At 28.9% G+C, this 13883-nt stretch overlaps 1 protein-coding gene across 3 annotated transcripts in view; it reads right to left on the reverse strand.

The window, feature by feature from the left end:
* LOC136970554 (cytosolic carboxypeptidase-like protein 5) overlaps positions 1-13212 on the reverse strand; it is a 58217-nt gene extending 45005 nt beyond the window's left edge. For 2 of the 3 annotated variants that reach the window (XM_067265018.1, XM_067265003.1), the window contains exon 1: positions 13137-13212. The gene's annotated coding sequence lies outside the window, so the exon portion shown is untranslated. Of the gene's footprint in view, positions 1-11368; positions 11463-13136 lie in introns of those variants that run through there. The other variant, XM_067265011.1, reaches the window with a different exon arrangement.
* Between the last annotated feature and the right edge of the window lie 671 nt (positions 13213-13883).

Consider the following 13883-nt stretch of genomic DNA (forward strand, 5'->3'; position numbering starts at 1 on the left):
ATGGTTTTGGAAGATCGTCGATTAACTGAGAGAGATTTAGTAGAAGCCCTAGGGATCTCATTAGGCAGTGTGAGCAATATTTTGGCTGATGTTTTGGGTTACAGAAAGCTGTGTGCACAATGGGTGCCGCATTCGCTAACTATGGAACAAAAACACATTCGAATGCAACTTTCTCAGCAACATTTGGAGCGTTTTAGAAAAAATAAAAAGGATTTTGTGCGTCGTTTCATTACTATGGATGAGACTTGGGTCTACCATCATGATCCTGAATCAAAACAAGAGGCTAAGGAGTGGTGTGAACCCGGTACTTCGGCTCCGAAGCGAGTTAGGGTCCAGAAATCGGCCAAGAAGGTGTTAGCATCAGTTTTTTGGGATGCAGAAGGAATATTGTTCGTGGATTATCTCCAAACTGGTAAAACAATAAACTCAGACTATTATTGTAATCTTTTGGACCAGCTGGATGTAAAAATTTGTGAGAAAAGACCTGGTTTACAGAAGAAAAAAATCATTTTTCATCAAGATAACGCACCCTCTCATACAGCTCAAAAAACCATAGCGAAAATCAGTGAATTAAAATACGAATTGTTGCAACATCCTCCCTATTTGCCAGATTTAGCTCCCTCTGACTTCTGGCTGTTCTCACATCTCAAAAAATTCATGTGTGAGAAACGATTTTCATCGAACGAAGAGGTAATAGCAGCCGTGGAAGCGTATTTCGACAGTCTTCCGGATTCTCACTTCAGGGATGGAATCCATAAATTAGAAGATCACTGGAACAAGTGTATTGAAGTTCAGGGAAATTATATTGAATAATAAAATGTATTTCAAACCATAAAATTGTGTTTTTTTTATCGAACGACAAAACTTATTGAACAACCTGGTATATGCTAAAACTATAAAACTTTGACGAAAATTTATACCTCATCTTATCCAAAGGTTGTCTTATCAGCAGAAATATACAGTATATATATGCTGTATTTATTCACATATAAAACCATAATTTACAGTACAGAAATACTTTTCACCAAGTATAAAGACAAATTACACAAAGCATTTGTTATGTAGAGAAGGATATATATCCTCATAATTTGGATTTTTTACAAATTGGTTGTAAATGTTAATTATTGGACAGATTGTACATTATTATAACCTCACATTTTGAACTGTTTATTATTTCTACTTCCCAGTTTATTCATTTTCTTGTAAATCTTATATAATAATAAAATATGAAAGCAGTAATAGTAATATACGAGGGCTATTTTTTAAATAAGGTCCGTTTGTGAATGAAAGTGAGAATAATGCACAATCACAACAGTATGCATACACTTCTGCTCCGAGCAAGCTTGGCACGCGTTTTGACGCCATTTGCAGCCATATCGTCTGTCTGTATGCTGAGCTGTAGAAGTTTAAAATGTTTAAGAAAATTGAGTCTCCCGCCAAATGTGAGATACGATCTGTTATTCGATTCTTGAATGCAAGAAACTTGGCAGCAGCGGAAATTCACCGTCAGATTTGTGAAGTTTACGGTGATAATGCTATGAGTGACAGTAAAGTTCGAAAATGGATAAGAATGTTCAAGGATGGGCGAGTTAATGTGCATGATGAGCCACGCCCTAGCCGATCTTCTCTGATTTCTGTAGATTTGATTCGTGATGTGGATAACAAAATTCAAGAGGACTGACGATTCACGATTTCAACTTTATCAATTGAATTTCCACAGATTTCAAAATCAGTTTTGCATACCATTGTTTCAGAGAAACTGAATTATCAAAAATTGTTTTCTCAGTGCATTCCAAGACTGCTTTCTGATGATCAAAAAACAAATATTAAACAGTGCTTTATTGTTTTAACTCGATACGATCATCCACACAGTCCAGACCTTGCACCCAGTGATTTTCACTTGTTTCGATACTTAAAGGAGTTCCTTGGTGGTCAACATTTCAACGACAAAGAAGAAGTGAAAACTGCAGTCGTGGATTGGGCTTCTTGACAGGTGGCAGATTTCTTTGAAGTTGGAATTCAAAAAATTGTTGAGCGGTATGACAAATGTTTAAACAAAATGGAAATTATGTAGAACAGTAGATAAAAGTATGTAGAATATGGAAAAAATATATTTTAACGATATTTACAGTATTTTTCTTCTTATTAAAAAACGGACCTTATTTAAAAAATAGCCTTCGTAAAACAGAATATTTCTTCTAGATTTTGAATAGTTGTTAGGATTCCTGCAGAATTTTAAGTTAATTCAATATTTAAATATATAAATCTAGGGCATTCAACAATATTTGAATCAAAGTTTGATGGAATGAATATTTGTTTATTCTAAAACATCAAAATAGTGTGTTTTAGGTTTAGGGAGAAGGTTTGAACGGAATGACAGGGTTCTATCATAAGTTTTGGTATCAGAACCAGAAGAATTATTATTATTTAGATTGAAGTTTACTATAGTCCTGTTGAAATCACCAGATGTTGAATTGTAGATTGTGTGCAGTAAACCCAATGTTCTGGTCGAACGTGAAACTATTCAAGATGAAACTGTAGCTGTTGCCAGTGGTGATATTCGGCCAGTTTGCACAGGTTCGCCTGAACCCATTGTTAAAATTTTCAGTTTCCCGAACCTTGTTAAACACACGGAACATTTCTCAGTGAGTTTGTTTTTTTTTTAAATATATTAAAATATGCGTATTATACTCTGTAATACTACTAAACTAGGACCTTATACCCCATGTGCACCGAGCATTTCAATCTAGATTGTGAGCAAGGTCAGGGAGTATGTCTTGGTGCAATCTCTCTCGACCGTTTCAATCGAGGTTTAATCGCGATTGATTCAAGAGTGTTCTTGAAAGTAGATCCAGTCATAAGAGAGATCCCAGAATGCCACGCGCGCGAGACAATACAAGATGGCTGTGGAACACGTGTCGGGCTATGGACAGCGAAAGAAAAAGTATAATGTATCTCGAGAGATGATGACATGTGCCTATTTCTAGAAGCACCATATTGCGGTAAAGAATTTCTCTGCCTTGAAAAAAAAAACAAAAAAAAAAGGTCGACCGCTCTAAAATACTATTGTTACCTGGCATTCTCCCATGGCTCGTTACGTTCTAAATACGCCACTGATTGTTAGATATATGGTTGCAAGAAAAGGTACTGTATTTATTTCTAGCCAAAACTTCCATTTGGCTTGTCGGTGATTATCAGGGAAAAATTTTCTGCTAGCGAACCCCTTGTTAAATATTTCGAATATCACCACTGGCCGTTGCCTTGCACATGTAGGTTGGAACTATAGTGTATTGTCTCTTTGTATACGGAACTATTGTCGAAACTGTCTGGGACTAAATAAACATTTGTTTTGTGTTCCTGACACATCTGTCATCTTTATTTTGAAAATATAACTGTGTAATATGTTTTTTGTTTTGTTTAAATGAAAAAATAAAATTTACTAGACTGTTTCTAAGGTTATAATTGATGCTAATTGAATGATTTCATGATTAATGAATGAATTATTGATATAGATTAATCATCACAATCATTATATTCTACAATTAATATATGCACATCTGCTTCAAATTCTGTCTAGAATTAAAATGATATAATTGACAATGCATTCCTGCTAGAAAAGTCACAGGTTCAAATCTTTATCCAGCAGATGTTTTCACACATTTTCAAAATTTAATTACATTATTTCAAATTTACTAATCGTTAAACTTTTAACAGATGACAATGTATCTGATTTTCCGGTCATTAATTAATTTCAATAACTTAATTTCACATTCTGGTATAAAATATAATCAAAATTTTATAAATTGTATACATGAGTCATTTTTAACTACTTTTTTAATTTGATAAGTATGCATATATGTATAACATTTATCTTTTAATGCATGCAATGAATGCAAAACTTCAATTTGATTTGTTTAATTTTATATTATATATAATATAAAACTTCAAAAAAAAATTAACTTAATTTTTGAAATTTTGCATAAAGTGCATGCATAAAAAATAAATATATACAAAGATTTAAATATTATCTCTCTACTATATATTTATTAAAAAATCAATTTTACTTTACATAAAGAAAAAAAATTTTAAAGGAATATATAAAATTACTGTTAAGGTTATAATAAAATGGGAGAAAACGCTGAGATCGGCATTATATGTTACATATAATGGCCCTATGTTTTCCTGGACCCCCACGTGTCAAGGGCCCACAAAAATTGCATCATCATCATAAATTTTTGATACTTTCTCATTAACAATGAGCACTTATCGTATAGTAAAAAATAGTTAATATTAATAATACAATAATAATGGTAATTTGTAGTGTTATTTGTATTAACAAAAAATGGGGCCTCCATTGGACTTCAATAAGCCCTAGGCCCCGAAAACCTAGATCTGCCCGTGTGTTATCTTCTTAACTGTCAATATCATATTCCTGACAATTACTATCTTCTATAAAAGAGGATACGTATTCTAACAGAATATGACATCTGAGAAAAGTTTGAATTCTGATTTTTTAAACCTTTATGGAAAATTTTATGATATTCAATTGTATTGTGTTCTTTTATTAAATTTGTAATAAAAAAATTAAATGAAAGAACCATTGCATTATTCTACATGAAGTAAGTTGGATGTTAAGATATTAAAATGATAAAAATAATGTAAAGTAATACAATAAACTCATGCTAATCCAGCCATTCCTTGCACAGAGGGGTACCATATCAGTAAGAATGCAAGATTATTGTGTGTGTAGCCTATAGGCCTAAAGACAATGAATGACATGAACTCAGAAGTGGTGGGACTAATAGCCTTTTAAGTATAAAAACAATACTTATTTATAAATTTATGTGTGTTTATGTGTATGTTATTTTTTTCATTTAGATGCATATTGAAAAAATATACAAAACAATAAAGATAATCAGTATAATAAATTTATAATTTAGTATATTAGTATGTGAAAAATCATTACACAATTATTTATTTTGACATTGTCACAATGCTGGGCTGAAATTTAAAATATAGTCTCTCCACCTCAAATTAGTAGTGGCTTGCCCCTGTACAACATACTTTTCCATTAACAATAGTCATGCCAATCATGTATCTAACTCCTTTCAGGGGAAAATTTTTGAATTGAAATAACCTGACTTCCAGTTTGCACTGGAATATTTTGTATATAGCTAATTAAGGCCTCCTGCTCTTAAGCTTTCCATATCTGGTCTCGGCTTTCATTCTTTCATTAGACAGACAGATGACAGTGGGAATTTATAGATCTACAGTTTTTCAATTGCAGCCCAATAACGGCCAAACCTTTGAAAGAATAGCACAATTAGTGCCAACAGGGCAGAAAGAACAAAAACGAAAAAAAAAAATTTGAATTATGTCATATTAATTGGTGTCCATTAAAGCAACATGTACAAAACACAAAAGAATTTTTTTTATTTTTGAGAATTCCTAACAAAATTAAGAAGCCAGTTTACTGATAAATCAATCTGTGCTTTTGATTTTCTAAAATGTTATTTTAAAAATTACAAATAAAATTCATTTAACTTTAAACATTGTATATTTGAATTATTATTATTATTATTATATATACTTGTATATATATCTTTTGGTTTATAGGAAATCTAAAATTGAAAAATTTCAGAAACTCATTAATGCATAAAAACATTCCTGAAATATATTTATTGTCCTGTATTTCCCAGGGACACAGCTATTTGTTTCTAAAACTTATCAATCGCACCCATGAGTTGAGCAGAAACATCAAATGCTTGTGTATGATTGGTGGTCACAGATCAATCATAATAATAGCAATAAGTTCTCAATAACAAACTGCTTTTTAGCAATAAAGAAACATTCTATGTATTTCAAACGTTCAAAAAAATAATAGCTAAAGAAGATCACCATGAGGCAAAAAAGGGCCCACTGTACCTGAGCCCCATACTCTTGATGACTCTGCTCACACTTATTGCTCTATTGTATAGATTTTCTCTTTTGTTCCACTCCAGTATTCATGAAGCCGTAAAAAGTTGGTAGCCTTACACAAACACAGATGCTTGCATAATTGCCCAAATAAATATTACAAGTAAAATGTTAACAATCCATTTATCGAACTAAGATGATTTTAGAAAGCTAAACTGATAAACTGGTGCAAACCAGCAGAATCTCACCATTGGAAGACATGCAAATAAAACTGCTCATTGAAATGCAATACTGTACAAAGAAATTAAACCTAAATAAACAGAAAAGTGAAATGTGTGACATGACTAACATTTCTATAGAAATAGAAGCACACAGCAATCACATGGAAGATATGCCAGATAACTGAGACCAAATTATTGAGAGTCTACTAAACTAATTTGAGAGTCTACTATACTAATTTAATAAAAAACAGAAACAAATAAAATATAATTTTTTAGATATCCAACCTATATTCTGAGTTATGATCTAATAAAATAATCTGTGATATTTAACTAATTCCATGTTTATACGTTGTTATATTTGTGTTTTTACTAAAGCAGATTCTTCTTGAAAGAATACAGATTATATAAAAAATATTTAAATAAAATTGAATATTTTTCTTTATAATATTTTTTTCTATCATTAAACCATGTTAAATAATAATAATATAATTCACCATTTGTGTAAATACTGTTTAACAATATAATAATTTAATTATTTAACAGTATATATATACAAATTAATTTAAATGAAAAAAATATAAATTAAATTTAAAATCATTAATTTTAAAAAAATACATAATTTGAATTATTTCCAGATTTTATAAATACCATTTAGTTTTGGATTTATTCACGCATAAATCTTTGTGCATGACTGTCATTAATCATATTATTTTATTCTTTCTATAATATAACTTCTGATAGTAAAAACTATATAAGAAAATCATTAGAATTTATAGAAAAATTTCTTTTAAAAAAAGCAATAAAAAATTAATCTCAGAATACCATATTATAAAATTTTGTTCACTGAAATTTTACAATGCATATAATATACAAATCATATTAACGAAATACTAAGATCACTTAATAATCAAACTGTTATATTTGTATTTGTAAATTGATAATTTTAACATTATAATACCTCAATTATTAAATCATAATTAAATAACTATTTGAAAAATAAGCTAATGAATTAGCTATATAAGAATTTAGACCTTAACTTTCTTCTAAATACGCATTTGAATTTATGTAATAATTCATTATTAAATCTTCAAAATTTTAAGTTTACATTTTAAATCCATATAAGTATTTGAATCAGTCATTATGAAAAAACAGATCAAAAACCATATAATTTTATCCCATTTATAAAATTTTAGCCTTATTTTAATAATATATTAGAAAAATGACTGTCAAATTATGAACTAAGAAAGAATTGTAGATGTAATTCTAATAAAACTTTTTCCCTGACATATTAATAATTTTAAATTTATACAAAAAAATATATATTATACACTATACATATATTATATAGCTAAAAAAAATTTACTTAATTCTAATTTAATTCTGTATAAATAAATAAAACTGTGTCATTATAATAAAAAAATTCAAAAGACATGATTTCTATGTTTATAATGTGCCGAATTTTGTATGATAAATTAATCGGGTATTTTCGGACATTGTCGATTCAGAATAGAACAACAAAAATAAGTTAAAGATAATAATTACGCTTCATACCTTCACTTTAACTAAATTTTCTCTTTATTTAAAAAGTTGTTGTTTTATAGTTAGTACAAAAACAAAAAGTTTAGATAAAAATCACAGCGTAATAAAGTTAGGAAGTCAAAATACAAAGTATAATGCATTAATCTTATTAGATACTTACCAGACATACTACAATATAACTGCTTAGAAGAAAGGTTTGTCTGAGTTTAAAGTACTCTACTAGCAAATTAAATATATAACAATTACAGCATTACAACACATGTTTTGTTTGGCATTGACTATGACAAGCTACTTGGAAATGATAAGAAAATAAACAATCATTAATTACAAGAAGAAAGTGTTAATTAACGTCACACTTTCTAAACAAACACTTTACAGGACATGCAGTAATGAGGTAGGCAAGTAATAAAATGGAAAAAAAACGAATTTTCAGGGTAGGAATGGGTTTTATAAAAAATTGTAAATACTAGTAATGAGTAAAATCGTCATTAAGTAACTCCCTAATGGAGACACGCATGACCCCCTATATTTTCCCTTATATCTCCCTTTATATCCTTACCCCTCAACCTTTAATCACTAAAATTTAATAGCATCAATCTCCCTAGAAAACAAACCTCCCTGCAAAATTTCAGAAATTTTCGACAAAACGCACAAGAGTTATTAAGCTTCAAAGAGGACGAACAAAATCATGCCACTCACACACAAACACATCCATACATAGAGAAAAACCCCTGAATTTTTTGCATTTCTAGACATTTCAAGGTGTCCTAAATCTAAAAATGTAAAAATCTTGGGGTCATTTTTTGACTTATCTCCATACTTTCCTTCTGTTATATATAATAGTTGGGAAAATAAAAATTATTTGGGTTATAATAATTATAATAACTATGCAGCATTGGAGAACAACACTACATCTCAGGGTTAGTAACACTTCCATACAAACAAACCAAATTTTTATTAGGCGAGGAATTTTTCAACGAGATTCCTTGAGTCCTCTCTGGTTCTGCCTCGCCTTGAACCCATTATCCAACATGTTAGACAACACACAATATGGCTACAATATCAGGCATGAAAAAACAACACAGTTTACACTGTCACATCTCATGCACATGGATGACATAAAACTTTATGCATCCACACAAAAACAACTTCATCAACTCCTACAAATCACACATTCATACACCAAGGACATACAAATGGAATTTGGCCCAGATAAATGCAAAACACTTCACATAGAAAAAGGAATCCTGAAGAAAGAAGATTTTGCACTTGGAAATGGAGACGTTATTGAATCTATGGAAGAGGGCGAGTTCTACAAGTATTTAGGATTCCAACAGGCCAAACTAACAGAACATACACAAATAAAGCAAAGATTAATTAAAGAATACCAAAGTAGGTTAAATGCTATTCTCAGAACACAGTTAAATGCAAAACATACAGTCAAAGCAATAAACACGTATGTCATTCCAGTACTTACATATTCTTTTGGAGTTATACATTGGACTCACACAGATCTTGAGCAACTCCAAAGGAAAACAAGAACAACACTTACTAAGTATAAACAACATCATCCTAAATCCGCCACAGAAAGATTAACCCTTCCACGTAAAGATGGCAGACGTGGCCTGATTGACATAGTTAACCTTCACTACAAACAAATACAGTCACTGCGAGAGTTTTTCTACAAAAAACAAGAAACATCACAATTACATAAAGCAGTAACTCTAGCAGACTCGAATAACACACCATTAAACTTACGCTCACATCATATGGACACAACACAACATATAAAAAGCATAGACACCATTAAGCAATTGTGGGCTCGAAAGGCACTCCATGGCAGGCATCCTTATGATCTGGCCCAGGATTTTGTTGACAAAACTCCGTCAAACAGCTGGTTAGCTCGGGATGCCTCTTTGGGGAGACGGAAAGATTCATGATCGTCATACAGGATCAGGTCATAAATACTAAAAACTACAGAAAACACATACTCAAAGATGCAACACTCACAAATAACACATGCAGAAAATGTCACATCATGCCAGAAACTATACAACACATCACCTCCAGTTGCAAGCTCTTGGCACAGACAGATTATTTACACAGACATAATCAAGTAGCAAATATAATACACCAAGAGCTTGCAAAGAAACACAAATTAGTAGACATCCACAAACCATACTACAAATACATTCCACAGACAGTATTGGAAAACAACACACACAAAATGTACTACGACAGAGCCATAATCACAGATAAAACAATTTACCACAACAGACCAGACATCACACTCATTGACAAACACAATAAAATCACATACATTATAGACATATCCATTCCAAACACTCACAATATACAAAACGCATGCACTGAAAAAATTAGCAAGTACACAGAACTCGCCCAGGAAATAAGGTATCTGTGGAGGATGGATAGGGTGCTTATTGTACCTGTCGTTCTCTCCTCTACAGGTGTCATACCACACACACTACACAAAAGCCTGGGCACATTACAATTGAACAGAAACACATACCGTATTTTACGGACTATAAGACGCGCCTTAATTTTTAAGCAATTTTTTAAAAAAATACCTATAAGACGCTACAGGACTATAAGACGCACCTGAATTTTGGAGGCAATTTTTCGAAGAAAAAAGTGCGTCTTATAGTCCGTAAAATACGGTACATCACACTACAGAAGGCCACTATATTGAATACATGTCATATTGTGAGAAAATTCCTGAATACAGACACACACACTGATACATTTCTTTAATTTCTGTTTTGGTTACTATGCCTTGACTTTGGTCTGGCATAGTACACAGCCACCGGTGTTAACCGAGTATATCTCACTTAACCCAACATAATAATAATAATAATAATAATAATAGGAATTACATAGTTATTTTTGGACCTATAACTTTGTTAAAAATGAAATTATTTATTGAAATTGTTTCTGTTTTTATATCAAATAGATTCATATGAATAGATCAGATAAATTAATGATATTGTTAAATAGAAATGGATATTTTCATTCTTATTAACACTTAAACATTCAAAATAAAAATATAGAATTTTTAAATATATTTACAGTTTAAATTATTCAAATCTGTTTAGCTCTGACTGTTATACATATTTACTTAAGTGCTGTAATATTATAATTAGTAAGAATTATAACTTATTAATATACAATTCTATTTAAAACATATGAAAAATTAATTAATGAAAATCATTTTAAAAATTCAAAATTCTAAAAATATTTTCAAACACTATTTCTCAACTGCAGTTAATTCTTTTATATAATAGCTTTGTCACTTAACATTTATAGAAGCTGTTCTATAAATGTTAACTGACAAAGCTATAAGAAAATGTTCTATATATATTAAGTGACAAGATATAAGAAACTTTTGAAGATGTGGAATAATTTCTATAAATGCTTTAGCTTAAAAAAATTGCAATTTTTATTTAGTTGATGTTTTATTGCTTTACTTAAATTTAATAATGGAGTAACAAATGAAAACTTTTTATTAAGAAAATATTTATTATATAATGACAATGTAAAGAAATATGTTTCTTACTGTTCACTATATATTTAACATAAAAATAACACACAAATAAAACATTTTACTAAAAAAATACATAAAAATAAACCATAAAAAATTAATTTCTAAAAACTCTCTATTCTAATATACTTACTAGAAGCTATTCATTGAAATACTTAAAAATTTATTGCTAAAGTTAATGGAAGATTGACCAAGTGAAATTAACTTCGCATTGATACATTTAATTTATTATTGCTAGGCAACTTCTATCTATAGACAGATATCTATAGATTCCTTTTATTATATATGAAGATATAAGATGCTAAAGAGTGAAGATTATTATAAAAAATCAAATTTCAAAATGAAAAAAACACTTATTTCAACAAGAAAGTAATAAAACACTTTTTTAAATTCAAATTTACAATTAAAGGAACTGTAATGCCTTCAAACTGTATATTAAAACAAATTAATTTTTTGAATTAATTAATTTTATTCAAAATTAGATTTCATAATGAATTTTAATACTGTATATAATCAAAGTCCTGAAATTCCATAGGGGGTAATCTATAGTACACCCTCTGCTTATATAGGAAAATAAAGGGAAACAAAGGAATAAAGATAAAATACATTTCCCATAAGAATAAATGATAATAAGTTATTAATAAAACAAAAAATGAAATATAAATCATAGTGCATAATATATATTTTGTTATTAATAAAACAATTATTAATAATATCTATTAATATTTGACACAAAAGCAAAACAAAATAAAGAATGATAATAAACATTCAAAATAAATCTAAGATAATAATAAAATATAAAATAAAGCTGATCTTCAATTGTATGGTTATATTAATAAGATTTATATCATGTAAACATTAATTTTGAATTAATTTTTATCTTTATAATTTCCTTTGCAATAAGTATAAACATTAGTTAAAACTTCGCATACACTTGATTCAAATCTTATTCATATAACCATTCAATTGTAGACAAAATCAGTATTACAGATAATTCTAAAACATTGATTACTTTGATATTTATAGAATTAAATTACAGAAATTATATTATCGAGTGAAAAAAAGAACTTTAATTGCACCACTCTTTAAGAGAACAACACTGAATATGTTTACAATACGAACTGAAATACAGTAGGACCAAATATAAGGATTTAGAGGATTTCTTTTTTAACTTAGATTTCAGATTTGTCGAGCAAATAAATATCTAATTAATCAAAGCTTTAAAATTACTTATAATGTTGATTATGTCTTTGTAGGTACAATTATATTAACATTGATTAAAGATGATTAAATATATCGCCGGAGTATTATAAGGTGTACTGCTTCTTTCATTTGGTTATATTAACAAGATTTACATCAAATATGGATTGATTTTTAATTAATCTTTATGAAAATATACGAAAACTGCAAATAAAACAGTTTATAAGCATTAAACAAGTATTGATCGGACAAAAATTATAAGTTAATTTTTTATATGATAAATTAAACCATCATCATAGAGCATATCTGATTTATTTTTTTAATGAATGAAGGATTTATATACAAACCATTCTAATATATTTTTTAAAATTACATCAAATAAAAATAATTTTAATTTATTTTTTAAAACCACTGGAAAATTTTCTTTACAACTCATTATTATAAATGTAATTTTGAAATAAACAAGATTTACATTCATAATTCCCATATTTCAATTCGAAATCTTCCCATAACAACTGCTTTAAATAATAATAATAATAATGAAAAAACCAATATTACATTAAATCTGATTATAATTCATAGCCTGATGCTTAACTATAACGAATTATTATACATTTTCTTATCTTATTTAGCTATAAACAAACAAAATGGATAAAATACATTATATTAATTTAATGTAGATAAATTAAATAATACCATACATCTTTAAAATAGATGAATTTATGCTCATAATTCTTATAAACAGTGACACGAACAGTTGTCATGATTGCAGAATGTTTACAAATGACCTACAACGCCCTCTAATATTGAATAAGACTTAATGTAAAAATAAAATTAAAATAAATTTAAAAAACTGTAAAATAATACAAATTAAATTTTTAAATATTAATAACGAATTAATATATTGTTTAATATAATATATTTTTTGATAAATATTTAACATAAATCAAACTTAATTTCAAAATCATGATAAAATTTGACTTTCCAATGCGATATATCAACCCATATTAAGTATATATTTTAAATTTAATTCTTTTCGCCCAACAAGAGCAGAAAACAATTAAAATATTTTCTATTCCTATCATAAGTTCAGCCAGTCCTACAGCGAAGATGGTCAAATGGCCCTACGTTTAGTCCGACGTCAGTTCGACTCATCCATAAGAATTTCCGAGCCAACCTGGATTCGAATCAGTTTGCTTTTTATAACTTTAAACTCATCGACGTAAAATTGAGAGGTTGCATAATCAATGATTAATAACACATTCTCTAATTGATTTGCATAAAAAATTTTATGCGACTCCAAAGCGGCAGGATGGCGTTTTTATCGGTTTAATAACCTAGCTATCTGTTTACGAGCTAATGTTTATTCAGTTAATCCATCATGCATAGAATTAAGATAGACTGTACAATGTATATTATTTATAATAGGGCAAGCCAACATAAGTGAA

The sequence above is a fragment of the Centruroides vittatus genome, unplaced genomic scaffold (assembly GCF_030686945.1).
Source record: "Centruroides vittatus isolate TY-2023 unplaced genomic scaffold, ASM3068694v2 contig_1049, whole genome shotgun sequence".
NCBI lineage: Eukaryota > Metazoa > Arthropoda > Arachnida > Scorpiones > Buthidae > Centruroides > Centruroides vittatus.